This window comes from Fukomys damarensis, unplaced genomic scaffold, assembly GCF_012274545.1.
Source record: "Fukomys damarensis isolate Sample0158 unplaced genomic scaffold, DMR_v1.0_HiC HiC_scaffold_33, whole genome shotgun sequence".
Lineage (NCBI taxonomy): Eukaryota > Metazoa > Chordata > Mammalia > Rodentia > Bathyergidae > Fukomys > Fukomys damarensis.
The window spans coordinates 35,847,476-35,871,589 of NW_022900945.1; the positions used below are offsets into that span (position 1 = coordinate 35,847,476).

General features: G+C 32.4%; 1 protein-coding gene across 1 annotated transcript in view; it reads right to left on the reverse strand.

Moving 5' to 3' along the window:
• The window catches only part of Col11a1 (collagen type XI alpha 1 chain), a 531,458-nt gene that overhangs the window by 404,147 nt on the left and 103,197 nt on the right, over window positions 1–24,114 (reverse strand). The window lies entirely within an intron of this gene.

The window sequence follows — 24,114 nt, forward strand, 5'->3', positions numbered from 1 at the left end:
AACAACCTGATGCTGAACCTCAAGCTTCTAGAAAAAGAAGAGCATGACAAACCCAAAGCTCATACAAGGGAGGAAATTATAAAGATCAGAGCAGAAATCAATGCAATTAAGACTAAAAGAATATGAAAACAGCAATGAAACCAAGAGTTGATGCTTTGAAAGAATAAACAAAATTGACAAACTCTTAGCTAACCTTATCAAAAACAGGAAAGAAAAGGCCAAAATCCATATAGTTAGGAATGAAAAGGGTGAAATTAAAATATCCAGAGGATCATCAAAACTTACTGTGAGAACACCAATAAGATGGAAAATACAGAATAAATATACAGATTCTAGATTTGTGTGAACTACCAAAAGTTGAATGAAGATGACCTAAATATTCTAAAAGACCCAATACCAATCAATGAAATTGAAAATGTAATTAACAACTTACAAACTAAGAAAAGCCCTGGCCCTGATGGCTCCACTGCTGAATTCTGCAAGACATTTAGAGAGGAACTATTGCCACTACTGTTTAAACTCTACAATGAAATTGAAAGGGAACCAATACTCCCAATTTCATTCCTGGAAACTAGAATCATCTTGATCCCCAAAGCAGACAAAGATCCAACCAAAAAAGAGAACTAGAGGTCAATCTCACTAATGAACATAGTTGCAAAAATCCTTTAAAAGATACTGGCAAAAAGAATGCAGAAGATCATCAAGAAGATCATACACCCTGACCAAGTGGGATTCATCTCAGGGATGTAGGGATGGTTCAATATACCCAAATCAATAAATGTAATACACTGTATTAATAGAGTGAGGGATAAAATCTATATGATCATCTCAATAAATGCAGAAAAAGCATTCAACAAAATCCAACATGCATTCATAATAAGAACCCTACAGAAATTGGAACAGATGGTCTCTACCTCAATCATTTAAAAGTCCTCTATGAAAACCAATAGCTAATATCATACTAAATTGTCAAAAACTGAATTCCTTCAAGCTAAAATCAGGAACAAGACAAGGATGTCCACTATCACCACTCCTGTCCAATAGTTTTGGAAATATGAGCCATAGCAATTACACAAGTGAAAGAAAAAAAAGGGAAGACTGGAAATGAAGAAGTCAAATTGTCATTATTTGCAGATGATATGATACTATGTTTAGAAGACCTCAACAACTCTGCCAAAAATATTCTTCACTTAATAACCAAATTCAGTAAAGTAGCTGGACACAAAGTTAATACACAAAACTAAATAGCTTTTCCATACATGAAAAAACAGACTCACTGAGAGAGAAATGGGACAATCAATTCATTTCGCAATAACATCCAAAAAAATTGAAATACAAAGGAATCAACTTAAGAAAAGAAAGCAAAGACCTCTGCTGTGAAAATTATAGCACTCTGAAAAAATAATGAAAAGGATATCAGAAAATGGAAAGATATCCCTTGCTCCTGGGTAGGAAGAATCAACAGTGAAAATGGCCATACTAAAAACACTACTATACAGATTCAATGCAATGCCAATTGAAATACCAGCAGCAGACTTCATTGAACCTGGAGAAAACAATCCAAAAATTAATTTGGAATCAGAAAAGATCTAGACTAGCCAAAGCAATTTTAGGCAATAGAGAGAAGGTGGGGTATATCACAATCCCTAACTTGAAACTATACTTCAAAGCTATTGTGATAAAATAGTATGACACTGGCAAAGAAATAGATCTGAGGATTAGTGGAACAGATTACAAGATGCAGAAACACCTGCAGACACCCTCAGCTTCTTTGACAAAGAAGCCAAACACCTTCACTGGAGAAAGGTTAGCCTTTTTAATAAATGGTGTTGGAAAAACTGGGTTTCAACTTGCCAAAGATTAAAACTAGACCTTTCTCTCACACCAGGCACTAAACTAAAATAAAAATGGATTAAATATTAAAACAGAAACAGTTAACTGCCTGGAAGAGAAGTTAAGTAGAACTCTTGAAGATATTGGTGTAGGAAAAGATTTTATGAGCAAAACCTCAGTTGCCCATTAACTAGCACAATCAACAACTGGGAAGACTTCTCATTAAAAAGCTTCTCTGCACAGCAAGAGAAATGACTAAGTGTGAAAAGACAACCCACAATGTGGGATAATATTTTCATGAGCTGTCTCCAAAAGGGCTTCCTAGAATATTCTATCTAGAACATATAAAGAACTTTAAAAAAATCAGACCTCCTAAGTTTAAAGATCCAATCCAAAAGTAGGCATCTCAAATTAACAGACATTTCTCAGACAAAGTAGATATAGCAAATAAACATATTACAAATATTTAACATCACTGGTCATTTGCAAAATGCAAATGAAAACAACACTGAGATTCCAGAAAGAATGGCTGTATCACGAAATCAACCAATAACAAATGATGGGGGGGGCTATGGGGAAAGAGGAACACAGCTCCACTGCTGGTGAGAGTGTAGACTGGTACAACCATTGTGGAAATCAGCAGGGAGATACCTCAAAGAACTAGCATGAGAAGTCCCATTTGATCAAGCTATTCCCCTGCTGGGTATCTTCCCTAAAGAATGAAAAGAATCATACCACAGTGATACATGTGCACCCATATTCATAGCAGCACAATTTTTAATAGCTAAAACTTGGAAGCAGCCCAATTTTCCATCAACTGGAGACTGGATAAAGAAAATGCATTTTTTAATAAAATGGCATATTACTCAGTCATAAAAAATGAGAAAGTAGTGATATTTATAGCTAAATGGATGAACACAGAGGCAATACTCTTAAGTGATATAAATAGGACACACATGTGTAAATACCAAATAGTTTCTCTGGTATGAAAAGCAGAAAGTGTAAATAAGGACTAGAAAGTATAATGGATGGTGTGAAACAGGAAGAAAAGGGACAAAGGGGGAGGGGAAATGAGAGAGGTTGGGGAAAAGAAAGAAGGGAATAGAATTAATATGAGAAAATGAAAAAAATAAAACAAAGTCTTTGTAGATAGGGAGGGAGGGAGGAATTGAAGGGAGGGCAGGGGAATGGGAAAAAATAAGAGTCAATATTGAGTATGTTAAGGTACAAATTCCAACAATTAATGTCATTATATTGTATACATTAAATGTACCAATAAAATTAATTTTAAAAAGAAAAGATTAACATATAATTTACTGTAATCATGGCACAGTACATTTTTGTCTTATTTATTATAGGTCAAGTTCAGATCATGAAGTTTGGTTGAGTTATTAAATGTGCTAAAGAAGTTTAGCTCACTTTTATTTACTTCAAATATTCAAGTTACTGCCTAAATTTTAATTGGTAGAGATATGGAAGAAGACAGAGAAGAAAAAAACAAAACCAAGTGACCAGGAGGGAGAAAAGAGAGAGATTGGAAGGAAAGAAGGAAGGAAGGAAGGAAGGAAGGAAGGAAGGAAGGAAGGAAGGAAGAAGGGCGATAAGAATATAGAATCAAAATAGACTTGAAAAATTATAATTATTTTATCAATTCAAAGGAATAACTAGTAAAATGTGACTGTTTAATAGACAGTTAACTAAGATCAGTTACAAAATTTGTAACTAAAATAAAAATTGGGTATTGTTTTTACCAAAACTGCCTCCTATTAATAATTTCAGGATGATAACAAAACTTTAAAGCAATAATGAGGTCTTTGAAAATGGGACATGTGCCACAGCATAGGCTGCCCACAATTGTGGGCAGTCTAATGGGTGGGAAAGATGAGTATTCCTCGTTCTGCATATTTTCATAGGTTATATTGCAGAAACTGTTCATCTAGATCCCATTCCCTTTACGAATGCACAGGGAGAGAGTGTTTATCCCAGCAGGTCATTTTCTGAGTGCTTATGGCCAGTCAATAAGCTGTAGTTAAACAGTTTGGGCATGAAAAGTAATGCTTTTTTTTTTAAAGGAAGATTAAATGTAGTTGATAGTATGCAGGTAGCCTCTTTGGACTACTGTTGTGGCTGGAATGTGAAGAAAATGATCATTGTTGTAAAAATGACTTTCTAAAAATGCTAAAGCAATGCATTGAAGTATTACTTTTCTCTCAAACTTTTCATAATCCTTCAACCTATTCTTTTAAATTATGTCTGATCTACAAGTAGAAACAACATATTTTCTGTAGTAACAGTAAATTATGAGGAGCATTTTGGTAAAGAGAAAAATGATTTAAAATTATATATATTATACACATATATTATATATATAATATATATATAATATATATATGCCCCATAATTTAATGATTTTAAAGTATTCCATTTGAATATTTCCTGTTTTTCACTTTTACTGAAATACAAGTGCTCAGTTCCTTCATTTTCCCTTTCTTCGCTTCTTATATAATAATTTAATCAACCCAAAATAGAGCTAATAAAGATGATAGGTTGACAGATTATGGAAACAGAGAAAAAGATGAGGAAGGGAACAGTGTTAAGAGAAACATTCAAAGGCTTTCTTTATAGTAGAATTAAAACTAATAAATAATTCACAGGGACTGCTGATAAACTTGCCCAGGATTTGTGATTACAGTACTGATGTTTGAATTATTTTTCTGGGAGATAATTAGAGAATATACCTATTTTTAGAATAGGTACAATAAACAAGTATAAAGATGAGCATCTTATCAATAACTTACATTCAAATAATTCAGTATAAAAATATTCTTGGTACTATTTCTACACCTGTCATTTTGACCATATACGCAGATTAAATTTAAAATCGTAGTTTTAAATACCAAATATAGCATAATTTCACTCCAAATTCCATCTGGTTTCTAAGATTCTTTAAAAAATTATTCTAACTTTCAGTGCAAAATGTATTATACTACTAATCAATAATTTTCATAAGATATCAAATATGCTTGAGACTAAAAGATTTAGAACACACAACCCACTCTATATCTACAGTTGTTAAAGTGGATATGAATCATTTGGGCTGTTATAAAAATTAATGATTTATATTAATTTATTCATCACAAAAACCAAGTGTAGCACAAATGTCTGACAAAAATGCAACAACCCTGGTTTGGTCAGGATGATGATGAATACATAATATGGATTTTATTTTACAGCCATCTTTATTCCCTAATAAGCTCAGTTGTACAATAATCATTTATACTGTCAGAATTAGAAATATGAGTCAACTAGCTTCTGAAATATTTCAGAGTCTTTTAAATTCAATCTATTGCATATTATTGAACAACTAGTACATTCTTGATCTCTTCCTTAAAATGGACAAGTAATTTGCTTTTAAGGATTTTGTTCCACCAAAGACATAAATTTTACAATGATAGTAAAAACTTTATTTGAAGACAGACACAGTTCCAGTTTGACTATTTAGTGTATTTGGGCACTTTTATGAAACGGTCAGAAAGAGCCAGAAGGGATCAATTTCTAAGAATTTGGGGGTTTCCCACTAAACATAAGAATGTATTTCACTAGACTTAATTGACAGATTCAGTAAAGTATCTGGATACAAGGTGAATACCCAAAAATCAATAGCCTTTATATACACAAATAACAGACAGACAGAAAGAGAAATAAGGGAAAAAATTCCTTTTACAATAGCATCCAAAAAAATGAAGTATCTAGGAATCAATCTAAAAAAAGAAACAAAGATCTCTACACTGAAAACTACAGCACTCTGAAAAAAGAAATCGAAGAGGATATAAAAAAATGGAAAGATATCCCCTGCTCCTGGGTAGGAAGAATCAACATAGTGAAAATGGCCATACTACCAAAACTGTTATATACATTCAATGCAATGCCAATTGAAATTCCAACACTATATTTCACAGAACTAGAAAAAAGAATCCAAAAATTCATTTGGAACCACAAGAGACCTAGAATAGCAAAAGCCATTATAGGCAACAGTCACATGGCACCAGGTGTAACAATTCCCAATTTGAAACTATAATACAAAGCCACTGTGATAAAAAGATAAAAATGTGGCACAGCATGGGAAAAAGGGGCCATCTTCGATAATTTTGTGTTAAAAACAGCTAGTCTTTCGTACATTAAAGTTCCTGAATTATAATTCAGCTTTGGACTTTAACTGTTTTCCCTTCTCAAAATGTCAGGAGGTAGCACCCTTGGCATGGTAAGTTATGTTGTGATTGCTACCAGTTGCAGCACTCGTGAGACACCATGTTCAAGTATTTTTGACGACAGAAAAAGAGAATAAATTGATATTATTTACAATAATCCAGAGAATGAAAATTTGGAAGGGACCGGGATACTTTACATTTTGCTATTGGTTGCATTGAATACTTAAAATGGTGAGTCATTAATGGTATAGGATATTACGATTTCATAACTTCTACATATATCTGTATGCTTGTTTGTACATTCATGTGTGTGTTGTCTACTATAATTGAAAATAATCTATCATCAAGAAATCCATCCTGTTATGAGCTACATCTGAGAGTAAGGCACATTTTTTCGATGTATATGTGTGTTCTATAATATTATTTGCAAAGTTAGTCTCTAATTCTTGCTGCAGTTGGATTTTATATTACCTTTCTTGCTTGCGTCTTTCTTTCCTTCCTTCTTCCATCCCTCCCCTCCTTCCACCGTCCCTCCTTCTTTTCTCCCTTCTTTACTTCCCCCAGTCCTTCCTCCCTCCCTCTTGTCATTCTTTCCTTCTTGTTACAGCACTGTGGAAGAGCCCAGAGCTTCACCCTCAGACCATCTGTATTTGGAGACATGGTCCAGGCCGGGCTTGAACTCACCATCTACCTGCCCTCTATAAATATGATAGATTTAATTTACTGTCTGAAAATTAGTTTGCATAAATAAGCCTCTGAGCATACAAATATTCATAACTATTAGTAAATATCCAATTATTGAATCTGCAGATGATAGAATCTTAAAAGTGATTTAAATCTGCCACAATAAAATTATATTATATCAGAATCAAATTTTAAATTGATATCTAATCTGTGGAAAACAGAGTTGGTTTGTTGATTTCATGAAACAATTGAAATTCTAAAGCCATTTTCACAAAATTTGAAATATTAATCTAAAAAAGTTAATTTCAAGAATGATAAGTAATATAGAATTAAAACTTTTAATAACCATGAGTCTTTCTTTTTAAATCAAAACATTTGTGTAACTGTTGTTAAAAAGCAGTGCTTGGGCAGGAGATTAGACTCAGTGGCACTGTGCCTGCCTCTCAAACACAAGGTTCTGAGTTTGATCCCTGATATATATATATATATCATATTGCATATATATATATATATATATATGTATATGCAATGCTAAAGTGTCGCTTTAAGATCTCAGTCTATCAAAAAATCTACAATGATAAGAATAACCTCTTCAATTATCTTGTCATGTTCACTCTATTCTATCATTAACCAGAAGAGTAATTCTAATTATTCTTTAATGAACATTAGCAGTATAAGGCTATGTTATTAAACCTACATGTATGACTTAATTCATTCCTCCCGCATAGGGTGGCTGAGACGAGTTATGATTTAAACTCTGTAAAACTTTCAAGGACACTGGCACACTCTCTAGCACTTCAGCAGAAGTTTAAATTTTAATAAAACTTGTGTTTTCTTCCCTTGTTACCTCAATATAACAGTTAATATAACTAGTATACCAGGTACTATGTTTGACTTTAGGAATAAAGGATGATTTTTCTGTCATAAATTCCAAGATGTAAAAAATGTTTTTTTTTAATCTCACTTATCTCTCAGAAGGAGCTCAATAGTAACATTAAATTAATAATGGAAGAAATAAATAAATGAAGGCAGAGGGTTTGGAAACACATTTGCAACACTGTACTGTGTTAAATTAGACAATCTGCTCACAATGCTTAGAAGAGAGCCGGACACAGAGCATGAACACTGGATCATTGTCAGTGATTATTATTATTCCCATTGTCCTTTGCGGTGCTCCTCTTTATGCTCTCCTGTGAATAGCTTCTACTGACTGCCTAGCTTCTCTTTACTTAAAATTTAAATCCTCCTTTGGCTTGTCTTGTGCTTCCTTGTACCCCTAGCACCCAAAGCGATTGGCGTTCATCTGTTTGTATTTTGTACTTAAACTTCCTAAAAAGAGATGATTACTGGCTAAGCTGTTCAGCTGAAACTGCTCCATTCCAAGCTATAGCAAGGGTATCTAAAGTCTGAGAAACAAAAACAGATGCCCCTTGGTCTAATCAGCAAAGATCAAGGAGTTGTTGAAATTGTGTGATGTAGAATATTGCTGGTATCCTTGGTTGTGATTTCCTTTGTGTCTGTTACATTCTTTGGCATTCATTTGGCAGGAAATTTTTCCCTGAAAACTCTGGGCTTGTATGACCTTTATAGCTCCAAAAAACTCAGAGCTAACAGTATTAATGCAAGAAAGCATTTTTTCCTGTTATTTTAGCTAAAAACTCAGGGAGACTTTGATTTAGCAACCGAGTCACTGCCCATTCCGGAATCAGTGTGAAAATAGGATAGAAAAAGGTACTAAATACTCTGATTGGGTAGATCCAGATCTTGTACTCAATCACTGAGCCAAGAGAATCACTGGGTCAAATTCTGTGGAACCGTGCAAATTGGAATGGAATAAAAGCTGTCCTTCATAGATTAAATTGCAACGTTAATGCTTGACTAAGTAAATTTTATATAAAAATAATCTTTAAGAAATTAGTCACATTATACTTCAAGACAACCATACCAACATTGGTTTACCAGAAATAAGGTTATGAAATAATTTCTCAATTATTTATCATAGCAGACGGCATTTTGAATTTAATTTAAATTCAGCAGAATTTTACAGAAAACCCATGAAATAATTGAAACTGCTGCTCACAGTGTATCAGAAGACAAAAATGAGTTGTAAATTGTTCTTGACTTCAAATAATTTATATACTAAGACAAATATAGAATAGGAAGCTAAATTAAGTTCAATAAAATGAATTCCACTGTGGGACAATTTGGAATGGCCTTGGTGCAGTGCAACTTGGAGAAGAGATACTGTAGCCCTCCTCAAAACCCATCACAGACATGTTGCAGGATTCCTCAGTTTCAGCTGAACAGCTTAGCCAGTAATCATCTCTTTTTAGGAAGTTTAAGTACAAAATACAAACAGATGAACGCCAATCGCTTTGGGTGCTAGGGGTACAAGGAAGCACAAGACAAGCCAAAGGAGGATTTAAATTTTAAGTAAAGAGAAGCTAGGCAGTCAGTAGAAGCTATTCACAGGAGAGCATAAAGAGGAGCACCGCAAAGGACAATGGGAATAATAATAATCACTGACAATGATCCAGTGTTCATGCTCTGTGTCCGGCTCTCTTCTAAGCATTGTGAGCAGATTGTCTAATTTAACACAGTACAGTGTTGCAAATGTGTTTCCAAACCCTCTGCCTTCATTTATTTATTTCTTCCATTATTAATTTAATGTTACTATTGAGCTCCTTCTGAGAGATAAGTGAGATTAAAAAAAAACATTTTTTACATCTTGGAATTTATGACAGAAAAATCATCCTTTATTCCTAAAGTCAAACATAGTACCTGGTATACTAGTTATATTAACTGTTATATTGAGGTAACAAGGGAAGAAAACACAAGTTTTATTAAAATTTAAACTTCTGCTGAAGTGCTAGAGAGTGTGCCAGTGTCCTTGAAAGTTTTACAGAGTTTAAATCATAACTCGTCTCAGCCACCCTATGCGGGAGGAATGAATTAAGTCATACATGTAGGTTTAATAACATAGCCTTATACTGCTAATGTTCATTAAAGAATAATTAGAATTACTCTTCTGGTTAATGATAGAATAGAGTGAACATGACAAGATAATTGAAGAGGTTATTCTTATCATTGTAGATTTTTTGATAGACTGAGATCTTAAAGCGACACTTTAGCATTGCATATACATATATATATATATATATATATGCAATATGATATATATATATATATCAGGGATCAAACTCAGAACCTTGTGTTTGAGAGGCAGGCACAGTGCCACTGAGTCTAATCTCCTGCCCAAGCACTGCTTTTTAACAACAGTTACACAAATGTTTTGATTTAAAAAGAAAGACTCATGGTTATTAAAAGTTTTAATTCTATATTACTTATCATTCTTGAAATTAACTTTTTTAGATTAATATTTCAAATTTTGTGAAAATGGCTTTAGAATTTCAATTGTTTCATGAAATCAACAAACCAACTCTGTTTTCCACAGATTAGATATCAATTTAAAATTTGATTCTGATATAATATAATTTTATTGTGGCAGATTTAAATCACTTTTAAGATTCTATCATCTGCAGATTCAATAATTGGATATTTACTAATAGTTATGAATATTTGTATGCTCAGAGGCTTATTTATGCAAACTAATTTTCAGACAGTAAATTAAATCTATCATATTCAATTAAATTATTTAATTAAAGCTTATTATTAGTTTTAATTTAATCGAGGGTTATTTTACACTTATTATCATATAAATTACACATACCATCAGCTTGTAGTCCATACTGAAAATGTTCTACAAAATTACTTTCATCAGCAGGTATCATGTGTTTAGTATGCACAAGGCCCTGGGTTCAATCCTTGGCACCTCCACTGTTCGGAGTAAACGTTTTACCTCTTCAGAAAATAAATACTTTAGTATGTATTATGTTCCTAATTTTGTCATAAGCCTCTACATAATTTGAGATAAGGTCTCAATCAGGTTTAACCTTTTTCATCTATCAAATCTATCTGGTGAAAAGCAAATATGAGGAATAAATATTTCATTTGAATAATGAAGAACAGTAGCGATATTTGGATGCTAGACTCTATGTTAAAAAACTTTTAATATTTTAAAAGTTTTATTTCAGCAGCTACTATGCTTTATCTTCTTTATGTTAAAATTCATTTTGTACAGTAAGAAATATCAACATGTTTCTATATTTTAGATTTGTTGAACTTTTAAAAACACATTTTTTTCAGAGTGTGAATATAGATTTACAATCAATAGAATCATAAAACAGAATGTTTTATTTTAAGAAGAAATATTCAAATAATTTGCCAAGTAAATTAAAGACAATGAAGAGAGTGCAAACCTTCATTAAATATAAAAATACTATTAGAACAGGTCATCTTTTTGTTCAGATTGTTTCTTATCCTCTGGATTTACTGCATATTTATTGATCTAGGATGTTGATATTCCTAAAGGCAGAAGGAGGCTTTGTCATTTCAATGGTAAGGAAAGGAAAAATCTTTGCAGTTTCTATGAAGGAAAGTTTTAAGCAAATGTAAAATAGAAAAATATATTGTGGGAGAATTTGTTTTATCAACAAATAAAAAGCACTAAAAAGTTAGTGTTTTAAGAACTTCCATAAACACTAAAATATGATATTGCTCCAAGTCAATGCAGTGTTAAATTATTATCACAGTTACAAGGAGTGATCAAAATATGTGATGAATGTTTAAATCTAAAAAAATGCATTACCTCGTATGATACATTATCCTTAGTACCAAAGTATTTCCTCTCACTTTGAACACTCTTATCCTCACTATACTTGCCAATTTCTGAATCGGTTCTGGAAGACCTCTTCCATACCTTTACAAGATGTGATCGAAAAATACAGTGAAAGTTTAAATTTTGATGGAACAAGACATCAATTTTGAAAATCTAAATAGAAATCTGTGGTGCTATCCCTTCTGTACTCTTTGGGTGTTGCCTGCACAGTTTTATTATATTCCACTATTATGACAAACTAGAAAATTCAGCAACTAAGTCACTTTAAATCCCCCACCTTAACTATGGGGCTATGTTACATAAATTGGGTTTCTTGCCATTGACTAGACATATATAAAGATACAGAAATACAAAAATCTGTTGGGTATCGGTTTTAAAGAGACATTTTCCATAAACATATAGTTTTACCTGAAGACAGTATCACTTCTTACTGGAACTGGCCTCTTTTCATAACCTGCAGCAAGTACTAAAATTTAGTACTGTAGTACCAGGTGGAAAATTATTTTTTGGAATTACTCACTTATCAGTACTTCTTTAAGATAAAAATTAGCTCATAATTATGCTAATTTTGAATATTACTATATTTTAAACTTGTACACACAATGGGTTTAAGTAGCTCCCAGGAACAAATCATCTGTACAACTCTAATCAATTGCTCATTGGATGTTGAATAGCCTATTTAAATTAGTAAACTAGTTTAATTAGCCTATTTAAATTAGTGACTAATTTCCAGTATCAGATCCTCTAGGATTATTCTACTTTTGGTAATTCTGTCCATAAGCCTGGTTTTGGTGTACTAAAGTGTTACATTAGCATTAGATATCAAACAATGTTTGGAGAACAGAAGAAATTAATGACTTTGGATCATTAAACTGGTATTTTTCTTTTTCTCCTGCCCTGCAACAGAGTTTCACCAATCATTTTTTTCTTAGGGAAAGACCAGATCTGTTGAAAAACACATATAGCATATGAACCCCTCTGACCATTGTGATCCAAACATTTATATCAACAGACCACCCAGAAGTAAAAAGATGCAAGCCACAAATGCAAAATAAGTGTTCTCATCACAAGTTGGTGAGGTGACAAACAGAATTAATTTTTTTCTTTCTACGATAAATAAAAATATCACATTGTACCCCATAAATAAACAGTTATTCGCAACCCACTTGTAAGACATTTTAGCTTACATTTCACAGCTCAATGGCGACATGTGACTAATGTATAGTCTATCACTCAGGCCGAAGCCTTGAGATTTACCAGATGCAAGTTTGAGAAAATAATATAAAAGTTGAATTTCATTAATAAAAAAATTAAAAATTACTACTTTAGAAGATCAGACAGGAAAAAAATTATAATAGAGGAAGAGTGGTTAGATTAGCTCTCTATTCAGAGTTACTGAGGAGGCAGCAAGACCCTAGAGAGGAAATCATCACAGATGAGATTATAGATAGATGTATATAGAAGAATGGAAAAACTGGAAAAGAGTCCCTGTGTTCTCTGTATGTAGCCAGAGAGAAACTGAGAGACTAAAACTGAAAGGAGTTGTCAGAAGGGAAAAGAAGTTCTTGGAGGCTCTCTGTAGATCAGAGAACAGCGAAGTCCTTAACACCAAGGTGCATAGATCTTCCTTGTGAATTTTCTAAATTTATTTTCAATGCTGGAGATCAATCAGGCTGGCTCCTTCTAAGCAAGTACTCTACTACTAAATTATACCCCTTAGTCCTGGTATCTTTTAATTCTGTCCATTTGTTTAAACAATTCTAATATTTAATTTTTAAAAATCTTGCTTGTACATTTTAGTTTTTTAAAAATTATCATATAAATTTAACAAAAAATATCAAAATTTAAATAACTAAAACCTTATTTATACAAATCCAATTTAACTGACTTTGTTACTTTTCAATTTTTATAATACAATCAAAATTAAAACAAAATTTCAAAGTGTAATAATTATTGCTTTTGTATCACAGTTTACAGAAGAAATAAAGCAGGTTGTCCAAGTATAAACTTCATTCTCATGATAAAATACATGATTTGAGAAACGTATGGTTTACTGCTCATTTTTCCATTGATTTCTCTCATGTAATATGTGTGATATTTTATATTATACATTGAAAGGAAAAGATATCAAGGGTAATTAGGACTCATTTCTTATTTTAATATTTTAATATTTTTCCTTGAATAAGATTCCAATCATGGTTTATTCTTTTTAATTTTTTTACTCTGTTCCTGTTTTCACACATTGGGCTGAATAATTTCATTACAAAACACTGAATGGAGTCATTACAAATTTAGCCATCTCCAAACATTAGCTGTATGCAGCTGGACTTGAGTAGCACAGACTGACTTTCCACATCCCACACACACATGCACACATACACACAGGTCACGCTGAAATGAATGGAGTTATTCATGTAAGTGGAGAGGGACCTGTACAAGCTCTGAAAGAACTGTTGTGACGTGTATACATATTCTACCACATTTACAGTCTTTATTTGTGCAGCACAAATCTTTCTAACCAAATGTTTTACTGCATTTAGACTCTTACTCTTTTTTCGCCATTTCATACTCATTTTTCTGGGAAATGATAGTAGTTTGAATATATAACTTGTCCTTCATACAAAAATAAATAGCTTGGTCAGCACACTTCCAGGCAAGCTAAAAGCAGCAATTGAAAGTGTTGAAAGTGACAGTTAAATTAATAATTCATTCCTTTGAATATATGGTTTTTAAGACTCAAAATTGAATCAAGTATTTTTCCATGAAAATTAATGTATTGGAAATATTTTCAATATTTGAATAATAGGAAGGGAGGTCATATGCCACACAGTAAAATAATTCTACAAAACTTCAAACATTTTCTTAAAAGGATATATAAATTCAGATGTGGGTTATCAGATGATTTCTAAGACTTGAAGCATAAAATTAAAACATAGTTTCAAAGATTAATACTGAGTTCTTCTTTAAATATATATATGTGTTACTTAAGTGGGGTTTTAATTATTTATTTTTTAAAGAAAAAGAAATAAAAACTTTATTAAAGTCTTTAATTTAAATTTAACTGTATTTTGTTTATCATTTTCTTTGGTTCTTTCTTTATTCCAACCAAATACTTAATTTTTAGTAAAGCCAACAAAACATCTAGGCATACTGAGTCCTAAATTTGAAGCTAATTATCTCCAGTGGGCTCAGGGCATTGTTGACTCCACTGTAGGCACTATTATTGTACCTTTTCAAAGAATCTGAGTTAATTATGACCCACAATAATTTCATCTAAAAATGGCAATTAATATTTATGGACAGTGACTGTTATATTTTAAAAATAATTATGTCAGTATAATTGATGAGAATACACTGAGTTATTACAAGTTTCTCATTCTAAATATTTAAACCTACCTTGGAACATTAGTAAGTTTCACAAAGACAAGAGGAAGTGAACTAAAAATGACCAGAGTGTTTTGAAACTATAAATACGTTGTATGATTAAAGTTCTGGGTAAATATGAGAGTGGAATCCAATTTCACAAACACAGGCAGAAGATATTTTATTATCTACTTTTTCTCAAACACAAACACATTACAATCAATTTTTTAGATGAGGTTTCTTGCTGGTGTGAGTCAATACCCAACTTTTTCTCTTTTTCTGGGATTCCACCTAACACATAACTTAAAATACCTGATATTGATGCTGACTCTTGAGACTTCACTTATTTTAAAATCTTTACTTTCTTCAATTTGAACAGCCTGGACTGCATTATCTTTGAGGTCACTATTTTTGTTTGTTCTTTGTACAATCTAATATGCTTTTACCATACTCACTATATTTTATTTCTGATATCATATGCCCAGAATTTTCTTTGGTTATTGGAGATTCTGATATTGTCACTTATAGTCCTCATCTTTTCACTAATTATATCCACTCTTCCTTTAAATCCTTAAGCATATTTTTACGGGTGTCCTAATGTTCGTGTCTTCTCATGCCAAGCTCTCTGTTATCATTGTGTCTGTTTCAATATCCCACCAAACACTTGAGCAGATATTAGAAATTCTAATTTTTACAGATAATCTAGCTTATAGATTGTGCTGAGTTTAATTCTACAAAAAATTGCTACATCAGTTGAGAGTAAAAGTTAACCAATCTAATTTTAATACATACTCTCAATTTACTTTCCCCCAAAATAAGGCAGTTCATATACCCATGAACAACATAGCAAGGTGCTCATATTTCTAAATATACTCTAGCTATAATTACAATTTATCCATTTTAAATGTTGTAAAATCAACTTTTTAAATGTTACATTTTTCTTATTTGCATTTCCTTAACAATTGTAACATCTTACTATTGTCCATGTACTTTATTCTGTATTACCTCTATACATACTTCACTGATTTTCTATTAGGTTTATTTTTCTTAACCACTTAAGAGATCTCAATTGCATTCTAACAATTCATCCAATTTTATTTTGAATATTGAATTATTTTCAAACAATATATTTGTAAAATTAGATTTACATTAAGAAACATAAAATTTTGTTTAATTGTATTACTGTGTATTTAGCCACCAAATTAATTAGAAGACTATATAACAATGTATTATATTTAATACAAATATTAATTATTAAGTAATTTATTTTTATCTGTGTGCTGCTTCTTTAGAAATAAATAAAATGACACTCTTTTGAGGTTATTAAAAACAGCACTGCACAGTATGCTTTGCTGCAGTAAAGAGATAAATTAATATTAAGTCTATGACAGCTTACAAAAAATCCTTGTGCCACTCCTAAGAATTGGCTTAGCACTGGCTTAGCAATGGAAAAAACTGAGCAGTTTATATAAACTATTATATTTGCAGTAGGTAATTTTAGAGGCTTACATTTCACTCAGTACACTACAACTGTAAGAATTACTTATTCTTCTTTTGGTATTTCTAAAATTTTTAGTTTTATTGTTATATGCTTACAGTGTTTAATAATTACCACTAGTGTAGGTAAGTGGTACATGTACATAACACATCTTAATTCTCTTTTTGCCCATCCCTTCCCACACTTAAAATTTTTTTTTAATGAGACTCATTTATTTATATATAATATTTTCATCATCCATTTATCTGTTAATGGACATATAGGCTGCATCAAAGATTTAGCTATTATGAATTCTGCTCTACATTTGGAACCAAGAGAGACCTAGAATGGCAAAAGCCATCCGGGCAACAGACATAGGGCAGCGGGTATAACAATTCCCAATTTTAAACTATACTACAAAGCCACTGTGATAAAAACAGCATGGTACTGGCAAAGAAACAGATGTAAGTATCAGCGGAACAGACTGGAAGACACAAAAACCACTCCAGATGTACTCAGCTACCTCATCTTTGATGAAGGAGCTGACCATCCCCACTGGAGGAAAGATGGCCTCTTTAATAAATGCTGTTGGAAAAACTAGATCTCAACCCACCAAAATCAAAACTAGACCCTTATCTTTCACCAAACATTAAAGTAAAATCCAAGTGAATTAAAGATCTAAATATTAAAATAGAAACACTAAACTTGCTGGAAAATAAGTTAGGCAGAACTCTTGAAGACATTGGCATAGGAAAACACTTCATGAACAAATCAGTAGCACGGGAACTAGCAGAAAGAATCAACAACTGGGTCCTCATCTTATTAAAAAGCTTCTGCACTGCAAAAGAAAACATCAACAGAACTAAGAGACAACCTACAATGTGGGAAAAAAATTTTTACCAGCTGCTCCTCAGACAAAGGACTTTTATCTAGAATATATAAAGAACTCAAAACAATCAGCCCCCCCAAATATAAAGATCTGATTCAAAAATGGGCATCTGAAATGAACAGACATTTCTACAACAAAGAACTAAAAGCAGCAAATAAATATATGAAAAATGTTCCACATCACTGAATATTGGAGAGATGCAGATGAAAACAACACTGAGATTACACCTCATCCCACAAAGAATGGCTGCTATCAAGAAATCAACCAATAACAAATGTTGGCGGGGTTGTGGGGAGAAAGGAGCCCTTCTCCATTGTTGGTGGGAGTGCAGACTAGTGCAACCACTATGGAAATCAATATGGAGATACCTCAGAGAGCTTGGACTGGAGGTTCCATTTGACCCAGCCATCCCTCTGCTGGGTATCTTTCCAAGAGAACTAAAACAATCATATCACAGAGAAGTATGTGCACCCATGTTTATAGCGGCAGTTTGTAATAGCTAAAACTTGGAAACAGCCCATTTGCCCATCAGTTGGAGATTGGATAAAGATGCGTTTTTTCTATAAAGTGGAGTACTACTCAGCCATAAAGAATGAGAAATTAGACTCATTCATAGGAAAATGGATACAAATTGAGGTTATACTCCTAAGTGAAATAAATAAGTCACACATGTGTAAATACCATTTAGTTTCTCTGGTGTGAATAAACTGTAATAGTACATAAGATCCTAATGAGATAGCTGACATTGTAAAATGGGAAGAAAAGGGCTAAAGGTGTAGGGAAAGTGGGAAGGGTAGGGGAAAGATAATAAGGTTAAAAAATGTGAGAAAATGAAGAAATGGAAATAAAGTGTTTTTAAATGGGGAGGTGAGGAGTGGGTGAATGCAGGGCAGGGACAAGGGGAAAAAATGAGAACCAAGACCTGTCATGTAAAGGTACAAGATCCCAATAATGAATGTAATTGTACTGTATACCTAAAGTGTACCAATAAACTCAATAAAAGAAAAAAATTTTTAAATGAATTCTGCTCTATAAAAATGAGTATGCAGGTTTCACTCCAATATGATATCTTTAATTCTTTCAGGAAGCTACCTAGAAGAATAGATAAGTCAAATCAAATTTCTATATTTAGCTTTTTGAGAAATCTCCACACTGATTTCAATAGTGGTCATACCAATTTAAACTTCCAGCAATAATGAATAAGAGTTCTGTTACCTCAGCCTACCCAGTGTTTGTCATTGTTTGATTTCTTTTTATTGTTTATTTTTTTATAGGGTGAGATGAAATCTCAGTTTTGTTTTACTTTGCATTCTTCAATGGTCAGTGATGTTGAATTGTTTTTTAGGTATTCCACTGCATTACATCCCAGGCCTTATTGTATCATGTTTTTATTGACCATTTGTACTTCTTCATTTGAGAAGTATCTATTCATTTCTGATACCCATTTTTGTTTGGTCTTTTATTGGGGGGGTCTAATATTTTTGGTTCTCTATTAATTCTAGATATTAGTCTTCTGTCTGGAGAGTAGCTAGCAAAATTTCTTTCCCATTCTGTGGGTTGTGTCTTCACTCTTCTGGTGGTTTACTTTGTTGTGCAAAAGCTTTTTAATTTTATCGAATACATTTGTTGATTCTTGGTATTATTTATTTTCCAACTAATGTTCTGTTTAAAAAAAATTTTGCCTATCCTTCAATAATTTTTCATATTTTGTCTCCCAGCAGACTATGTTTCTGATCTACTGTTCATAACTTTGCCCCATTTTGTTGGGTTTAGTGAATGGCGAGAGATACAGATATATGTTCAATTTCTGGCATCTATCTATCTATCTATTGATTTATCTATCTATCTATTGCCAATTTTCCCAGCCCCATATGCTAAAAAGGCTATCTTTCCATCAGTGAAAGGATTTGGTCCCTTTATCAAAGACAGTATAGCTGAGTGTGCCTCGACTTGCTTCTGCATCTACTATTATGTCCCACTGATCTACAAGTCTGTTCTTTTTTGCTTTTCCAATACCATGCTGTTTTATCACTGCAGTTTTGTATTATAACTTCAAGTCTGGGATTATGATGTTCCTTGCCTTGCCCTTCTTGCCCACAGTTGCTATACTAGGTCATTTTGGGTCCATGTCAATATTAGAATTGCTTTCTCTAATGCTGTGAGGAATTCTGTTGATTGGGACAACAATAAATCCATATATAAGTTTCAGAGGTATAACCATTTTGACTATATTGGATCTTCCTATCCAGGAACAGGGGATATCTTTCCATTTTCTGATGTACTCTTCAATCCTCTTTTTCAGAGTACTGCAATTTTCATTGTTTAAGTGTTTAACTTCCTTGATTAAGTTCATAGCTAAGTATTTCACTTTTCTTGAATGCTACTGTGAAAGGTGGTGTTTCGACAATTTCTCTTGGGTTAGTGTATTATTGGTATACAGAAAAGTTATTGATTTTGGGGGTGCAGATTTTGGTAATAAATTCTAGGAAAATTTTGTGGAGATTTGGGGTTTTTCTCTGTAGAGAATCCTGTTATCCATAAATAATGATAATATAACTTCCTCCTTTCTTATCCACATCCTTTTGTTTCTTTAACTCATGTAATTACTCTGGCTAATATTTCAAGAATTATACTGAACAAGAGTGATGATAGTGGAGATCTTTGTCTTGTTGCTAATTTTAGAGAGACAGTTTTCAGCTGCTCTCTATCTAATATAATGATTCCCATTGGTTTGTTATAGATGGCTTATATAAGATTAATTTTAATATCCAAATTTAGTAACATAGTTGTAAACAAAGTCAACACTCAAAAGCCAAGGGCATTCCTGTACAAAAATTGCAAACTCACTGAGAGATAAAACAATGAAATAAGAATTTTCACCATAGCATCCAAAAAAATAAAATACCTAGGCATCAATCTAATGAAGAAAGTAAAAGATCTTTACATTGAAAATTACATTATTTGAAAAAGGAGATTGAAGACAATAGCAGACAATGTAAATATATCCCTTATTCTTCAGTAGGAAGAATGAATATCATGAAAATGGCCATTCCTTTAAAACTTTTATACAAATTTAATCTCATCTTGATCAAAATACCAATAGTATATCTCATAGAATTAGAGAACACAGTCCAAAAATTGATTTGGAACCAGAAGAGACCTAGAATAGCAAAAGCAATTCTGGACAGCCAAGGCTAGGCAGAGGGCATCACAATTCCTGAGTAGAAATTATACTACAAAGCCACTCTGATAAAAAAAGCATAGTACAGGCAAAACAACAGACCTGAGGATCAGTGGAGTAGATTAGAAGATGCAGAAATAACTACAAACACATTGAGCCAATTTATCTTTGACAAAGGATCCAAACACCTTCACTGGAAGAAAGACAGTCTCTTTAATAAATGGTGCTGAAAAAACTGACTTTCTGTATACCAAAGATCAAAACTAGACCCACATGTTTCAACATGCAGTAAACTAAAATAGAAATGGATAAGAAATCTAAATATTAAAACAGAGGTACTAAACCTGCTAGAAAATAGAATAGGTAAAACACTTGAAGGCATTTATTATCTAGGCAAAGAGTTTATGACCAAAACCCCATGTGTACAGGTAATATCACAAAGAATTAACAACTGGGATCTCATCTCATTAAAAAGCTTTTTACAGCAAAAGAAACCACTGAAAAAGTGAAAAGACAACTCACAGATTGGGAAAAAAAATTTCCAGCTGTTCTCCAAAGGACTAATATCTACAATATCTAAAGAAGTCAAAAAAATGAGACCACCAAGCTTTAAGGACCCACTCCAAAAATGTTCATCTGAAATGACTAGATACTTCTCAGATGAGGTAGAAATGGCAAATAAACATATTTTTAAATGTTGAACATCATCAATCATTGCAGAGATGCAAATTAAAACAATGCTGAGATTGCACTTCACTCCAGAAAGAATGGCTATTATCAAGAAATCAACCAATAACAACTACTGGAGGGCCTATTGGGAAAAATGAACCTTTCTCCAGTTTGTAGGAGTGTAACCTGATGCAACCACTGTGAAAAATCAGTGCAGCAGTTCCTCAAAATACTAAAACTACAGGGCTGAGGATTTAGCTCAGTGGTGCCGCTGCCTGGTCCTGAGTTTGATCCCTGGTACCCACCATTCCCCCCACCCCCACAAAAAAAAAATCAAAGCTACAAGGTTCCATTTGAGTCAGCTATTCCTCTTCTTGGTACCTTCCCAGAAGAACTAAAAGTGTAATACCACAGCAATATATGCACATACATGCATAGTACCATAGTAGTAGCACAGTTTGTAATAGGTAAATCTTGGAAACAGCCCACATGCACATCAGCTGATGAATGGATAGTGAAGATGTGCTTTTTCTATAGTGTACTAACCTGCCATAAAAGGGTAAGCTTGAGACACTTGTAGATAAATGGATGCACCTTGAGACTATACTTTTAAACAAAATAAATCGGACACACGTTTAAATACTACATTATTTCTCTACAGTGAGAAAGTGAAAGTACAAATAGGGATCAACATGTGTAAGAGATATTTGGAATTGGGAAAAAATGCGCAAATGAGAAAAAGAACAAGAGAGGAAGCAAGGAGGAAAGGAAAGAAGGGATTAAGAAATAAAAGAATACAAGGAAAAAATGGAAAGAACGCTTTTGTAAATAAGGAGGGAAAGAGGGGTTGAAAGGAGGGGAGGGGAATGGAGGAAAAAAAGAAGAAACAAGATATATTATATACAGGTACAAATTCCCTAGGAAGAATGTTATCACTTTGTATACCTAAAATGTATGAATAAATCTTAAAAATTGCAAAAAAAAAAGATAAAGACTTTCTATAGTTACTTTATTTAGGGTTTTTACCATGAAAGTATATCAGATTTTGCCAAATACATTTTCTTCATCCTAAAGAGAGTCACATGATTTTTTTGTCCTTGTTTCTGGTCATGCAATGTACTAAATTTAATGATTTGTGTGTTGAATAATTCCTACATCCCTGGAATGAATTCTACTTCATCATGTTGCATATTTGTTTATTATTTGCTGTATTCGTTTTTCCATTATCTTACTAAATATTTTTGATTCTATGTTCATTAGAGGCTGGCCTGTAGCAGTCAAGGGCAATTGCTAGTCTATTTTCATTACTACTTCAATGTCATTGACTAATATTGGACCCAATTTTCTTATTTTCTTGGTGCTTTTAATGTGTTTTGACATTTGAAGGCATCATATCTTCTAGTTCTTAAATTCTTTCCTCATACTAATCACCTTTGCTGCCCATATTTTCAGTAATTTTTTAATTTTCTGTATTTCTGATTGAAATATTGTGGACTCTCTTTGCTAAATTCATCATTCATATTTTGTATCATTGTTTAGCTCATAAACCTTTTTATCAGTGTCTTTTGAAAGGTCCTGGGTCATTTAGTTATTACTTCCATTATCTATTTAATTACATCTTTTGTGATCCTGGACAATACCATTTTGCTCTGTGTTTCTATACTTATTTTTAAGGATATTTAAGGGTGTTTTCATTAATCTCAAATGCAAGAGTAGAGCCTAAATTGAGTAATGTAAAAGTTGTGCAAATTCTCTTTTGCAGTAGGGCTGAGCTGAAGTGTTATTTTGTGTTTCCACTACTTAGTAGAAAATTGAGTTTTTCAATTTTTCACTTGATTTCAGAGTAATCTTCAAAGCTATTCATTCATCAAAGTTACCTGATGAGTGGTGATATTTCATTTATGGTCAAGCCTCTAATAATGAGGCAATTGTGATTTAAAAGTATGGGTCTTCTTTGATAGATATATTAAGTCAATTAATTCAACTCACAACAGAAATAATGATAAAATATAATAAAAGATGAATCAATAAGGAAGCTAACATAAAATCTTGAACTATATAAAATATATGCTTGAAGAGACAAATTAAAATTAAAACATAAAACTGCATAAAACAGATGTGAAATAATTTGTTTCATCAAATACCTTAGAATTAAAGCGATCAAGCATATATTTGCCTAGATTCCACTTGTTTATTAGTATTGTAGTTGAGTGCAGGAGGAGAATCATCTTCAGCACATTTCTTTGCAGGAAACAGTCTAAGTAAAATTAATGTTTGGTATGTATTCCCAAAAGTGTTATTGCCTATGTATGCCCAGGGAACACAAAAATAATTGATATGAATGTTAGATAAGGTTTTCAAATACTTGCTCTATCTACAAGTGTACCATTGTTTAGCAAGACTATTTGAACTAGTCTCTTTAATCTTCTCAAAAACTCTATGTGAAAATTATGTTTACAAACTGTAGAAGATAAAGCTTTGTTAAGAATATCTAGTGAATTATATTAGCGAATAACTGCAATAGTAGGAGTAAATTCCTCACTTATCTAATAATACAGACTGAAAAGAGGTTTCATATAGAAGTGATTTATTGAAGACACACTCATAAAAAAAAGAAAATGAGGAAACCAAAATGAGAGAGAAGCTATAATATTCCATACAGAAACACATATTACACACATATTAATCTATTTACAATTCAGTTGCACAGTATATGGTAGGAGGATCATCTGTGTGTCATATGGATTTTAAATTTAATTAAATGCATTTTAATTAAATGCATTTTAATTCCTCACCCCCACTGTGTTGCAGGAATCTTACCTTTCATTATGATAAAGTTCAATTTCTCCAGCCTGTGATTGTTCTACTTGCATCAGGAGCCAAATTCAAAAGGAAAAAGATATAATTTTAAGTGTAGTGACACTTTTTCTATGTCTTCTGGTAGAAAAGATGTGTATTTTTACAGATATGACTCTAAAACAATACACTGTGTAGTTTCAGGGGTGGGGACATTGCCTAAAACACATAAGTATGGAATTCACTGGTTTTGATATATATATATATATATACATA